Source organism: Rhinolophus hipposideros (genome assembly GCF_964194185.1).
Source record: "Rhinolophus hipposideros genome assembly, chromosome: 8".
NCBI classification, from domain to species: Eukaryota; Metazoa; Chordata; class Mammalia; order Chiroptera; family Rhinolophidae; genus Rhinolophus; species Rhinolophus hipposideros.
The window spans coordinates 64,625,656-64,640,233 of record NC_138054.1 but is presented as its reverse complement, the minus strand read 5'-3'; the positions used below and the strand labels follow the sequence as shown (position 1 = coordinate 64,640,233).

At 39.5% G+C, this 14,578-nt stretch overlaps 1 pseudogene across 1 annotated transcript; it reads right to left on the bottom strand.

Moving 5' to 3' along the window:
* Nucleotides 1-13,430: 13,430 nt before the first annotated feature.
* Nucleotides 13,431-14,198, bottom strand: LOC308501527 (metaxin-3-like; annotated as a pseudogene). The gene is made up of 2 exons: nucleotides 14,183-14,198; nucleotides 13,431-14,063 (listed from the first exon to the last, which is right to left on the bottom strand). The product of its transcript is annotated as a metaxin-3-like (transcript).
* Nucleotides 14,199-14,578: the final 380 nt, after the last annotated feature.

Genomic DNA, 14,578 nt, shown 5'->3' with positions numbered 1-14,578 from the left:
TCACATCCTTGACTTTACCCAGTTTTTTGGCAGGAGGATAGTACACAAGCTAGGGGTTGGATGAGAGTCAAAGTCAGACCTAAAAGGCCTGCGAGAGCTGGGAGAAGGACCTAGTCAATGGGGAAAGATGGCTAAGCTCCTCAGGAGCAGTTGTGAAGCCATGCCCATGCAAACCACAGGTCACTCCAGCTGCAGACCCGTCAGAAGAAGCAATGAAGAGGGAAGAGCCCAAGGTCCGTGGAAAGGATAGATCCTTCCCCTGGTAGCCAGCACTTCACCACTGTCCTCCAGTGTCACCGGCCCCTGTATTCTGGCAGAGGGCAAAAGGAAACTGCCTGAGAGAAGAAAAAGCTATGACAGGAGGTTCAACTTTTGAATAGATTAAGTACTCATCCAAATGAGTTTTATTTTACCTGAGATGGTTTTACACTGGAAGCGACCAAGTGTCCCCCTCCTCTTAACCCCCTAGAAATGGAGCTCCAAAGAAACAAGCTCAGATATAGAATGTTAAATTCTTATACATCTGAACTATGTATACATTTCAATCATACACACACACACACACACACACACACACAGAGCAAGAGCTAGAAGGATTCATAGCACATGATAAGAGCAGTTACCCCTGGAGAGGGGGAATGAAGAAAAAAAATCTTTTAGAAAATAAATAAAAACGTTTAAAGTTTACAAATAATATTAAGCACCTATTATGTGCTGGCACAGTGCTAGGTGCCGAGCAAACAAAGGCTTAGTGAGGAGAATCTTTTCAGTTGTACTCATTTCTTCATGGGCTGATGGGTTCGTAGTCACAGGTTGTGGACTTTCTGATGCTGCTTTAAGTGATCAGATCGTGCAAAATTCCTGTTGCATGCGGTACACATGTAGGGTCGCTCCCCGCTGTGTTTTCTCTTATGTCTGTTGAGCTCATCTGACCGGGTGAATTCCCACGTGCATCCCTTCGCATTGCATTTGTAGGGCTTCTCGCCTGGACCAGAGAGAAAGACAGACACTTGTCATGCTTCAGGGTAGCCTGGGACAAGAAAGTTGAAAGTGAATGGGGAAGAAAAATTTTTGAGCATATTGGTATAGGAGAGGGAGAGCCGGAGGAGAGGAGACTGGAGAGGGTGAGTGAAAGAGGAAGAGAAAGAGGGCAGCCTGAGCTGCAAGGATGAAAAGAAAACTGTAAAGGAGGGAAAGGATGAGAAAAAAAAAATAGAGGTCAAGGAGAAAGGCAGTAGGGGGATAAGGAGGTTGAGGGACGGGGTCTGTTGGGTCTAAGGAGAGGTCCATGAAGTGACAGTCCCAGTAAAGGTAGTGTCAAGACTATCCATAAGAGGTCCAACAAATTCCTCCACTTATTTCCATCATCCCAGCACAGGTAACACAAAAGGCGGCAGCCAGTTTGGCTCTGGCCTAGAACTAAAGTCTGTCCCTAGGACTGTTTTATCCACCCTTTCTAATTTGCCAACCCTTTCTAGGGTCCCTGGGCTCTCAGTCTTAGAGGGACAACAATCTCAAATGATCCCAAAGCTTTGTAAAGGCCCAGATCTTTAGTCATCCCTAACCCTCAGCCCTCACTCACCAGTGTGTTTGCGCTCATGGATTTGGAGGTGGGAACGCTTTGAATACGATTTCCCACAGTCCTGGTATGCACAAGAATAGGGCTTCAAAATGTCAAGATTCTTCTGGAACTGATATTTCTGGGTCTTGACTTTTGACTTCTGCATTTCTAGGGATTGTCCTTGGGTCAAATGGGAATTTGAAAAGTACAGGCATCCTGGGTATGGCGATGATGACTGACAGGGCATCATATGGCTTCCATAGAGAGGGTGGTCATCAGTGAAGGTTGTCATATGGTCCCCATATGTAAGGGTCATCATCTGATCCCCATAGGGGGTCTGGTCACCACTGTATGTTGCCACCTGGCCCCCAGTGAAGGTCTGGTCCATACGGAAGGTCATCTGGCCTCCACAGAGGGTCTTCACCTGGTCCTCAGAGGTTTGGTCACCACTGAAGGCCATTTGGCCTCTATAGAGGGTTTGATTCCCACTGAAGGTCATCTGGTCTCCATAGAGGGTCTGGTCATCATTGAGGGTCTTCATCTCGCTACCTTCATTGGGGATTGTCCTCTTGTTTGCAGCGATGGTTATCCTTTGGCAATCAGTGAACGATGTCTCTGGGTTGTCAGTGACATCTGTCATCCAGGAGGGTGCTATGGGTTTTCTCTGACCAAAGGTTACATTTTGGTCCATGGAAAAATTCTCACTAAGGTCTCGAGGGGGCATATCTAGGACTTTAACAGGGGGTGTTGTTGAATTCTGGACAAAGACCGTCCCAGGGACATTCGAACATACAGATATCATCATTGTGGGCCTCAAGGGAGTCATCACCTCATTCTGAATGGATTCATGCTGGCTGTTCTCATCACAGGCAGTCAGAGGTAGATAGAGCTGTGGCTCTGGTGGGGCTGCGCTTCTCGCCTCCTGTGTCTCAGAGAGGTCCTGGAGAAGCTCCTCAATTTCCTCAAGTGTCTGAAGTAAAGGATCCATGGAAGTCTCTTTGCTGTTGCCTGATAACTGAACTGGATCTTTAGCTGTGGGATCCTGCAAAAAAGTTAGAAGCTCAGGGATCCAACCTAACTCAAATCCCAATTCCACACGCCCCTCCTATCCATCCCTGCTGACCCTATCCTAGTCCAGCTCTCCATTACTTCTTGCCTAAAGCCTGCAATTGCCTTTTAATTGGCCTGAGTCTGGAATTGACTCCATCCAGTGTGCTCGTCCCCCAAATCCCACCCCCCACACAGAGTAACTTTTCTAAAATGTAACCTCTTATTATGCTACTCCTACCTACCAGTGGAGGTGGGAATCTAGAGGAATGCATGAATGCCCCCACCATCCCCTGCAGAGATCTTGCCCCAGAGACTTTCCCAAAGATGCCGTACCTCCTCAGACATGGTGTTGGAGATTTGGTTAAATTAATGAAATTTCAAAGATATTATCTCATTTCATTTCCACCATGACTTACACTGGAATATTATTCAGTCATAAAAAAGGAAACCCTGTCATTTCCGACAACATGGCTGAACCTGGAGGGCATTATACTATGTGAAATAAGTCAGAGAAAGTTAAATACTGTATCGTACATGTGGAATATAAAAAAAAGTTGAACTCCTAGAATCAGAGTAGAATGGTGGTTGCTAGGGGCTGGGGAAATGGGAGACGTTTGTACAACATCAAAGGGCACAAACTTCAGTTATAAGATGAATAAGTTCTGAGGCTGTAATGCACAGCATGGTGACTATAGTTAACAGCTGTATTGTACCCTTGAAATTCGCTAAGAGTAGCTCTTAAGCATTCTCACCAAAAACAAAAAGGTAAGCACTTGAGATGATGGTTGTGTTAATTACCTTGATTGTGGTAATCATTTCACAGCTTACACATACATCAAATCATGTTGTACACTTAAATACATGAGAATTTATTTGTCAATTATACCTTAATAAAGCTGGGGAAAATACGAATAAAAAGATTTTCTGAGAAGAAAGGAAAAAAGAAAAAAGAAGAGGTCAGCAGTCCCACCCTCCCTCTTTATCTCTCATTTTTAAACCAACCCACACAGACCCCTCCGCCTCATCTGTGTCGCGTTGTAAACATCCTTCCATCCCTTCCACCAACATTAGCAGTCCCCAGGACCAGGGGGTGGTCCAAGGACTCCAGGGAACCAGCAGGTCAGCGGCCATGCCCTCGAGGAGCCTTGGGGGACAGTAGCCCACAGGACCAGACCCACCACTGTCTCCTCTGCAGGCTCTCATCTGTCTGTAAGAGGGAACGCCCTCAGCAGGGCAGGCAAGAGCGAGTGCTCAGTAAACAGGTCCCTCGAAGAAATTAACCTTTTCGGATGTTTTAGCCTCTCCTCTCCCATGGAGCGGATTTCCTGCTAGGATTTCTGACTATCCACCTAGGAGTTTCTGACCTCTCACCCCGAGACCCAGACTTTTGCCTTTGCAGTGGAAGGCGCAGACTCACCATAAGTGTGGCCAGGAACCTCTCAGTGGCGGACCAACTGAGCTGCTGGGCACAGGACCTGGCTTCTTATTGCGCCCGCTGGATGTACTGGGGTCGCTGATTGGTGGCTTTGGTCGGCCACGCCCTTCAGGGCGGAGCCCAGGGCACCATGCGCAGTAGTCTTGACCTGTGTAATATCGACCTCTCAGGACACAAAGACTGATTGCATTACCTACATAGATGTTATTACAATCATTTTCCAACTGTTCCCACTGTGCAAGGAGCCATTTTACATGAATTAGCCCACTTAGTCCTCACCACAGTCCTATGAGGTGGACGTTATAATTGTCATCATATGATGCGGAAACAGGCCCAGGGAGGTGAGTGGCTGGAGGCCACAAAGGGAGTCAATCGCAGATTCTAGATTTGAACTTCAACGGTTTTGTCCGAGTTCTTAAACACACATGGGGCCTCAATCCCTAAATCCAATCAGTCGCTCATCCTACAGATTCTATCTCTTTGATTGCTGTAAATTTAATAAAATTACTTCTAGGCTGAAATCCTAAGGATTTGATCAGATCACCTAGAAATGGTAATGGTTTTTGTTAATGCCCATCTCCCCTTCCCCAACCACAAAGTCTGTTTCAACCCAGCAGGGTGACACCGCCTGGGGTCCTGTGAGTGACATCTGACACCCTTCCAACTTTGCTCTGGGTCTCGGTTGGATTCCCATCACCTATGGCCCATCCATCACCAACAAGCCTTGGAATTTTAGCGATTCATAAAAAGAACCAGTCCCCTTCAGGGCCATCTGCCAGCCTTTGGTCTTTAAAATTTTGAACAGCTAGCCACCCACGTCCCTTGCCTGGGGCCCAGGATGGGATGAGAAGTGAGGCGAATGGGTTCTGGGAGCCTGATGACCCCGGGCGTCCCAGACCCTGGCTTCTGCTCTTGACTCCTGGAAGGCCTGTCCTTGTCGGATTTCCAGTTGCCTCGTTCTCCCTTCACTCAGAGGCAGCTGCTATCATGGGGAGAACATATAATCCAGACTGTTTTCTCACTCCCAGCCCTCCATCCCCAAGCAACTACTGATCTATTTTTTTTCACTATTGCATTTGTATAAATGACAAAGTAAAGTGTTTTTATGTGATTTAAAATTCATATAAATGGCATTATTCTGAAATTTGCCTTTTTTCACTGGATCTGTTCATGTGGATAGAGAATTAGTATACTCCTTTAACTGCTGTTTTTCTCCTTTATGTGAGTAGAGAGAGGGCCCATCCAAGAGGACTCTGGGTCCCAGGAGAGACTGGCTTTTCAGATTATGAAACTGGGCAAATACGGAAGCATTTGATGTAAGTACAGCAGCAGGACAAAGGAAAGCTGGTTCTTTTTCTCGTTACCTTTGACTAATTTAGGAAATTACCTTTAAATAAGGCAGACCAGTCCACTTTCATGCAGGTGTAGAAAATAAAGGGTATAAAGTAAGCCTCTCAAATTCAATGTTGCTAACTTAATTGACATTGCTCCGTTAAACAAATACAGTAAATCTATTGAAGAAGTTAGTATTTAGTAGTCTGAATCTTATGGTAGTTTTCTATTTGAAAAGAAGTGCCCACCAAGTGAAAAAAAAATTAAATTGGACTAGAATGAGTTCTAAAACTTTAGTTAAAAGGTAAACATCACACTCTAATAAAAATTTAGAACTTCGTATAAATAACTATAGAAACAACGAAGTTACTGGCAAAATTTTAAATAGTATTCCTCTAATACAATTCCTTTGCCTAAAGAGTTTGATAAGAAAGAGAAGCTACCTTTGTCTGTTGGCTCTAGTAGTATCCCCACGGAGTTGAAGGTAAAGAATGAAAACATGCAAGTTGACCTCAAGTCAACAATTAATACTCATAAAATAGATTGTAAGAAATTACTTTGTACTAAGACTTTTAACGGAGATTTAGAAAGTGAACTAAATCAAAAATTAAAATGTCATCAAAATTAATTTAACACACCCAATCAAGGTAAACCTTTTAATAATTTAAATTGTTGGGGGAGTCTGGGGCTTCATGATTTCTTGATTTTACCACTGTTAGAAACAAACATGCAAATATGTTACTTTAATTTATGTAAGGCTCTGGATTTGGTTTAAATAAAAAAACTAAATTGAAAGAATCACCCAAGTTCCTTAAAATTGCCTTGTGAGTCATACAGTTTATTATTATTTACATTAATATTTAAGAATTCTAAGTGTAAATATGAGTATGCCATTAAGTTGAACCATAATTTAAATAACTGATATCTTTACATTGTCCCTGTAAGTCTCAAAAAAAAAAGAAAATTATGTGAGCCTATGCTAACTGGGTAAAGTTTTAAGAGGTCATATTTTTCTGTCAAATTCTTCTTATTAACAGTGATTATATTATTCTTTCATGATAATTTAATTATGTTACCTAAAATTGCTAGCTTACTTTAGGATCTTGGACTAATATAATATTGAGATAATTAGTAGCCATCATTTACCTGGAAGCCTCCAAAGAAATTAAAATTCAGAGATGGAGAGAAAATAAAATTCTTAATTGCCATTCAATCTTCAAATGAATTTTTAACCAATATATTCTTGATTATACATTTGTTCTTCAGAATGTTCAATTTAAGATGTAAAGTCAACCCATGTCTTAAAAATCATTGTCCTAAGATAGTGCATCTTTGCATTAGCCTTACTGTTTATAACAATCACATTATTAAAATACAGATTTCTGGGCCTCACCTCTGGGGATTCTGATTCTGCAGGTCTGGAGTAGGACGGGAGTATTTGAACCTAACAAGCTCTGAGGTGAGGCAGCTCCTGCAGACCAATAGATTATTCTGTGTAACTGGCCCAGAACGAGACTGGTTAGATTAATTTTGTTTTAAAAACATGTTAAAGCTTTACATGGTATTATCATTTAAACATATTGTTTGATGTGACTTTATAAATATGTATTGCTGTATATACTTAACTATCAATGTATAATAAAGTTAGTAAATAAAAGACATGTATAAAAAGACTGGTAAGTCAGAGGGAAAAAAAACACCTGGGCTCTGGGTACATAATCTGTGCTCAACACTACGTAGAAAAATGTTTTTTTCCCCCTTTTGTCTCTTTTGCCTAGGTGGCCTCACCCAAGCATGAATCCTGTCCTCAAGAGTCTGTTAACATTTGGACTGACTTGCATTATATTTTTGGATAGTTCAACTTGAGACATTTGTGAAACAATAGGGATTCTCACTCTTGAAGGAGTAGAAATTTCTAATGATCCTATGTTACTTTCTGTCAGGATGGAATAAAATATTGTTAGCGATTAATAACATAGGCAAGTGTGTAGCCCTTTCTCATTCTCAGTCACCTTTGCTCTTACCTTTGTGAACAGACTAGTTTTGTGGGTTTTTTTTTCTGGTGACTTTTTCTGATCTTGACTTTCTCTATGATCAAGAGCTCTCGTGCACCCATGTTATTTTTGCCTGTGCCCCTGCCCAGATAGTCACTGACTATCAGCAAAGATTTGCTCCCCATCTTGCTTGGGTATCCTAAGACAGTGCACCCTCAAAGGAATTTTAGAAAAAAAACTGCTATGCTCCTAATTTTTCCAGAGTTGTTCAACAGTGTAGTAAAAACCGCCTTGTTTGTCATGCCCACAGATGTGGGGGAAACTGTCAAGGCAAAGAGAAAAACTTCAAGGTTGCCATAAGGTTGTTTCTAGAAGAGGAGTAAGTCATATTCATATCATGTATCCCTAATAGGGCACTTCACCTTTGTAGTATTTTCCCCCAAAATACGTAATTCCAATTTAATCACAAGAAAACTTTAGAAAAACCTTAATTGAGGAACATTCTACAAAATACCTGACCAGTACTCTTCAAAAATGTCCAGATCATGAAAAACAAGGCAATACAGAAGAAACTATCATAGATTGGAGGAGACTAAGGAAACATGACAATTAAGGAAATGTGGTGTCCTGGACTGGATTCTAAAAAAGAAAAAGAAAAGAAAGGGATAGTGGTGGAAAAACTGTTGAAGTTCAAGTGTAGTCTTCTTAATCAATCCAGCTAAAAGTTTGTTCATTTGTTAATCTTTTAGAAGAACCAACTCTTGGTTGCTTTGATTTTCTCTCTTCCTTTTCTCTATTGCATTTATCTCTGATCTAATCTTTATTATTGCCTTCCTCCTGCTAGTTTTGGGTTTAATTTGTTCTTCTTTTCTAACTCCTTAACGTGTAAAGTTAGGTTGTTGATTTAAGATCTTTCTTCTTTACTTGCATAAGCATTTGCTGCTTTAAATTTTCCCTTTAGCACTGCTTTTACTGCACCCCACAAGTTTTGATATTTTCATTGTGCATTTATATTACTGTGCGTATGAAAACAGTGTATTTTCATTTTTAGTCACCTCTAAGTATTTTCTAATTTCTCTTATGATTTTCTCTTTGACCCATTGATTGTTTAAGTGTGTTGTCTAATTTTCACAAATTTCAGAATTTTCCAATTTTCCTCCTGTTAATGGTTTCTAACTTCACCCTGTGTGGTCAAAGAAAATACTTTGTATGCTATCGATTTTTTAAAAAAATCTGTTGAGAATTGATTTGTGGTCTAATATATGGCCTAAATTGGAAAATGTCCCATGTTCACTTGAGAAGAATGTGTATTCTGTTGTTGGGTAGAATGTCCTATAGTTAGAACTAGTTGGGTTTTTTGTGTTGTTCAAGTCCTCTGTCTATTACTGAGAGTGGGATATTGAAGTCTCCAATTATTTTTATTGTAGAACTGTCTATTTCTCCCTTCAATTCTGTCAGGTTTTGCTTTATATATTTTGATGGTTTGTCATTACACTCGTAAATGTTTGTAACTGTTATATTGTCTTGTTTTGAAACTTTTAAAAGTATAGAATATCCTGCTCTGTCTCTTGTAACCATTTTTTTTTTTTTTTAATTTAAAGTCTGTTTTGTCTGGTATCAGTATAGCACGCAATTTCCACTCTATTGGCTACTATTTGCATGGAATATCTTTTTCCATTCTTTAACTTTCAACCTATAGTGTCTTTGGATCTAAAGTGAGTCTCTGTAAACAGCATATAAATGGATCGTGGTTTTTAATGCATTCGACCAATATCTGCCTTTGACTGGAGAATTTAATCCATTTGCATTTAAAGTAATTACTGACGAGGAGGGATTTAATTCTACCATTTTGCTATTTGTTTTCCATATGGCTTATAGCATTGCTTTGGTCCTTCATTTCCTGTATTACTGTCTTCGTTAGTATTTCATTGATTTCTTTTTTGTAACTTGAACTTCTTTCTTGTTTTCTTTCATATAAATTCTATAGCTATTTTCTTTGTGGTTACCATGGGGACTATGCTAATGTCTTAAAGTTTTAACACTCTAGTTTGAAGTAATGCCAGCTTACCTTTAATAGCATACAAAAACTGCTTCTATGCAGCTCCATCCCCCCGCCTTTCAGGAAGAACTAATGGAAACAATATTCCCTGACTTCTGGCATGCCTAAAGTTGCTTTCCTACAGCCTTGATATTACAGGTTAACTGTCCCACAAATTTTTTTTCCCTGTGTAGATGTTATCCCACCATTTTCTTGTATTGAGTGTTTATGTTAGTAACATAATACCAACCTGATTTTCACCTCATTAAATGACTTAGTTTTTCTGCTTGGAGTCCCTATGAATGTTTTTATCTTTAAAGTCTAATAATTCCATCAGGATATGTCTCAGAGTTGATTTTACTGAATCAATTTATCCAGGTAAATGTGGTGCCGTTTAAATATCCTATTTAATTTCAAAACGTTTTCTTGAGTTAGAATTTTAAAAATTAGTTCCTTTCCACTGCTTTGATTTTCTTTTTTCAGAGATTCCAATTACACATCTGTTGAATCTTCCTTGCCTGTTTTCTATAGCTATCATTTTCTTTTTGATCTATTTCAAAACTTTACTTTTCAGTCATTTTCTTGGTTCTTTTCATTTCTATTGTCTGTGTCATTTACTGTATTTTCAGCTTAACTGTGCGTAAGGCACCTAACCAGGCATGGGCAGTGGGTACTGCCAGAGACATGGTGAACAGTGGAAACAAATCCGAATTAGAAAATGAGTGTCTATTCCAGTGGGAATCAAATCACTACCACTCTATGATGTGATCATGTGACCTCTAGTGCCTGGCTGTCTCCAAGTGCAAGGGGCTAAGGATTAGTTACTGTTGCTAGCAAATTGGGCATCAGTAATAGCAATAAGCATGTCAACCTTGATAAGGGAAAGTTCATTCCATTGAGTCCATTTAACTTATGAATCCATTGAGGAAGTACTGGAATGCCTAGGGAGGGAAGCTGACCGACACCCACAGAACAGGTCATCTTGTCTGCCAGATTATGGAGAGTCTCTTCCATTTTGAGCATTCATAAGGTGCATAAATATTCTCATCGTTGGGACCCATTTTAAGAGTGTCTTAAATCCATGTATACACCTCTTCTCCAATCTTCCTTGTCATCAATTTTCTTATCTTGACCCTTCCAACTCCCTGAGCAGACAGCCTAACAATGTGCCACATTTTATGTATCACATAGGACCTTACCTCAGGACATCTTCTTTACTAGGGAAGGTGGACTACAAGCTGTGCTACTTGAAGTTCTACCCACTAGAAGGATTTCCTTTCTCTGCTGTTCTTCAGGGACACTCGGAACATAAGATAAAACACTCTGTTGTGTATTCTGTAAAAAGGCTAACAGTTGTCCCCCTTTGCTCACTTATCATAGGAAACTCTCTGTGAAGTCATAGTTATAGCTGAGGGATGGATGACATATGATAGGAGTAGACTACTTTGAATGTAAGCAGCCAGCTCATGTAACTTACTTGTATATGCAGACTTAGGCCTGGACTTGTAGGTTCCACTCCCGGTTGATGAGCGGAGTGCTTTCTATTTTATGGTTTGGGATCAGTTTGGCTTGCATAGTTACCAAGTATTTCATGGGAAAGGGTTTTTATACTCTCCTGGAGTCCAGGAGCAAGCCAGGTGCTAATTCTTAAAAGATGAGCCATTTGCTGAAGAGGACATTCTTTCTATATGATACTCTATTTATTAGGGTAAAGTTAGCTGCACTTAGCAATTTCAAATGATTGTCCTTATAGCCTTAATGTTCTTATGTTTCTGTCAAACCAAAGTATCACAAACTAAAGGCTATCAGCCCTCATCTATATTTTATTCTAGTCAAATAAGAGGTTACTTTATGCCTCAATTCCCCCCCCCCCCCATTTGCCCCATTGATTAAAAACAACAACAACAAAAGAAAAAAGAAAGGAAGAAGGAAGGATGGAATGTTAGAGAGCCTTTTGAGAACTGTTCCTGTTTGGGGCTCATAAACCTGCCGTATAACAATTTATCCTTCTCATGGGAAACATGGGATTAACAGACTGTGACAATGGTCTTTTCTTTTTCCTTAATATTTTAATGTCTATCTGCTAAAAAGCTTTCAAGACCAAATAAAGCAACTTAAAGAAAGTAATTTACATTATACAATTTTTATTTGATCTAACACTTGATCTTTCTCTTTTTTTTCTTTCTTTTTCTAACGTGGTGAAAGAATAGTTTATTAGAAGAGATAGTACACGTCAAAGAAACCCAAGGTCTTGGCATCTTGAGCAAAGAATTGAATGAGACACAGAAATGAAGTGGTGAAGGAGTAGCTTATTAGAAGAGACAGTACACTTCAAAGAAATAGAAGCGGATCTGAGCAGTAGAGAATGGCTCAAGGGCCCAACGTGACATTATTAGGAGAAAAAGTATACTCCAAAGAGTTTGGAGTGGGCCAAGCAAAAGAAGAGGCTCAAAAGGCCAATCTTTCTCTTTTGAGTTCAATGGCTTTACCTGGGGAGACATGTGAGTGAGGGAATTTATACCTTTTTTATTATGGAAAATTTCAGACATACATAAAATAGAGAGAGTGCTATAATAAGCCTCCATGCAGCTTCAACAATTACTAACATTATGTTGCCCATATTTATACTCTATCTTTCCCATCACTACTTTTTTTTTTTTTTGCTGAAGTATTTTAAAACAATCCAAGACATGATATCGTTCACTGGTAAATTCTTCAGTAAAAAAACATACAGACTAATATAATCATAACAACAGTTTCATTATCATGCCCAGCAAAATTGATAATATAATAATTTCTTAATATCATCTAATAATCAGTTCATGTGCAGTTTTCCCCAATTGTCTCAAAATGTCTTTTTATGGTTGGTTTATTTAAATCAGGATCTACATATTTTATTTTGTTGGTAGGTTTCTTAAGTCTCTCTCCCCAAAGTTAAATACAGGCTTTTCTATTGAAGTAATTTATATTTTTCCTAGCTACTAAAATCGGCATCAGGTTTATAAACAGAAGAAAAAAGGCTTAACCAAAGAGCCATGTAGTAGATCTTCATACTGGTCTACGAAAACTAATAAATCAAATAAATTAACTTGAATAAATTAAGAGTGCATTTTCAGTATAGAATTGTAGGTTTTGGTCAGAAACGTGTGAACCAAAGGCAAAAATCTGCCCAGATTGAGGCAGGTTTTTTTCTTTTCTTTCTTTTTAAAAAATTTATACAGCACAATGTATTTTCTTTTTTCCTCTCTCCAAGTTCACTTAGCATTCATCTCAATATTAAATTGCACTGCCAAGCTAGAATACACACTTCCTAATTAAAAAAGAAAACAAAACAAAAGATGGCATAAAAAGTTTCTTTTGTTTTAGAGTCTTCCTTATACCTATCAATGGTATTTTATTTTTGCCTTCACTTAGTGTAAGAGATTATCGCAATAATCATATGACTCAAAGGCAAAAGTTTGGGCACAAAGCATGACAACTGTCAGGGTGATGGGCCCTGTCAGGAATTACTTTCTCCCTCTGTTGGTGTCAACTTGAATGTTGGCAGTTTCCAAGTATTGGTTCAAAACCTGGGGAATTCCTTGGAAGAAATTTGAAAGCCCCACCCCTTACCCCCCACAGAGTGCTAGGAGAGATGGAAGAGAGAGGCATACAATCCAGATTGGTAGGTGACAGTTTTAATAAGCAAGGGAACTTACATACTAAGCTTGTCTTGGGTGGCTGAAAGACAAGTAAATCTCTGCATTTGCCTGCCAGAATTTTCAGTTTATATACAGCCCTTAATGGGGTTCAGTCACAAATCCAGTCCAGATGGTTTCAACACATTACTCTCTCAAGGCTGCATCTTTGAAAAGGCTTCTAGTGTGAGAATAGAGGGCAGAGAGTATATTCCAAGGACAGGGGAGGGGTTGAGGAGAGTACGATCGCTGGGGTCCAGCTCACAGGTCAACTGGCAGTCATGTCCTCTCAATGAACTCCGCCAACACTGAGGAAGAAGTTGAGGGCTTTGGGGGAAGATTGTCATCCATTTCTAAGACTAAGCGTAAAGTAACTGTTTACATCATCACAAAACACACAGGTTTGAGAGCTGTTTCAAATGTTCATGTAATTGAACTTTAGGAAAGTGTAATTTATAAAGAGGTGCAAGAAAATCAAACACATAGGCAGCCAAGGTAAAGATGTATCTCCAAAGCAAAATGGAGCTGTTCTGAATGAGTCTGACAGAAGCTTTCGGCACTCCTTGGCATCTCTGTATATCTGTGCTTCCACTTTTCAGAGGTAGTAGAGGGGAGGCTCTCTTTTGGTCAGGAGAATCTTATTCAGTGCTCCCTTAGACATTCTTCCAGGAAGGATCAAACCCAAGAAAAAAGGAATTCATGAAGCAAACCAAAACCATGGCTTTGTCACGGTAAAGAATTGTCACTCAATTGAGAATGTGGAAGCACTACAGGAAGCAGCTTTGTTTCAAGGAGGAGGATGTAAGCCAGCATATCCCTTTTTTTGCTGAGCATTCATAATCAGCATTACATTTCTGTTTTCTTAAAAAATGTAGTATTTTTGCTGGCTGAAAAACTATGTTGTCAGTCGTCCAAGTTGGTACATCTCCTCTTGAAACTCTCCATGTGTTATCAGTGACATTGAGCTGACATCTTGCTGGGACCACACTTTGCTACTCTTTTAATCAATAGAATGACCCCTCTCTTTTGATACTGGTTTCATTTTGGTTTAGTTTTATGTCATTTATTGGTTGAAGAAACTGGGTAATTTGTCACGTAGGATTTCCCACATTCTGGATTTGGATTTGTAACCTTGTGATGTCATTTAACTTATTCTTTTAATGCTCCATATTCTCTATAAACCGATACCTACATCTAGAGGCTTGATGATTTTTTCTTTTTGTCAAGAATACTTCTGAAGTAATGCTCTATATGTCCTATTACATCACATCAGGAGGCACATGATGTTGTTCAACTTTTAGTGATGTTGAGATTGATCAGCGGGTTCATGGGTTTCCAGTCTGGTTTCAAGTTTGCCATCAACTTTTCACCCAACCATTTTAGTAGTGATTGATGGTTGTTGTGTAGGTTCATAAGGGATTACAAAAATAGTGAATTTTCTACTCCCGTTATTTCTTTTGGATTATTAGATGTAGTTTTTATTAATATGTA